This window comes from Sinocyclocheilus grahami, unplaced genomic scaffold (genome assembly GCF_001515645.1).
Source record: "Sinocyclocheilus grahami isolate Dianchi unplaced genomic scaffold, SAMN03320097.WGS_v1.1 scaffold798.1, whole genome shotgun sequence".
Lineage (NCBI taxonomy): Eukaryota > Metazoa > Chordata > Actinopteri > Cypriniformes > Cyprinidae > Sinocyclocheilus > Sinocyclocheilus grahami.
The window spans coordinates 659305-659610 of NW_015505977.1; positions in this window are offsets into that span (position 1 = coordinate 659305).

Sequence of the window (306 nt, forward strand, 5' to 3'; positions counted from 1 at the left end):
GACTTGGTACCGAAGTACCGGGTCTTTTGACAACACTAATATATACTTCCTGTTTTCAATGGACCATGCTGAGTCCAGAGCATCCAACGTACACATAATAATTTGTACAATATGGCAAAATCACACAATGTTGTTTTACTTAGATTGTATGAAACCTTACAGGTTTTCCTGTTACAATAATGTTTAGTTTCAGGGGCAGGGCAAGGAGTTTGGATTTAGGATTATGTTTAGGTTTGGATCATACATCATACTACAACTCAGTACACTGGTTTGGAGCACCAAGTGATTAAGACTTGATGTTCCAAC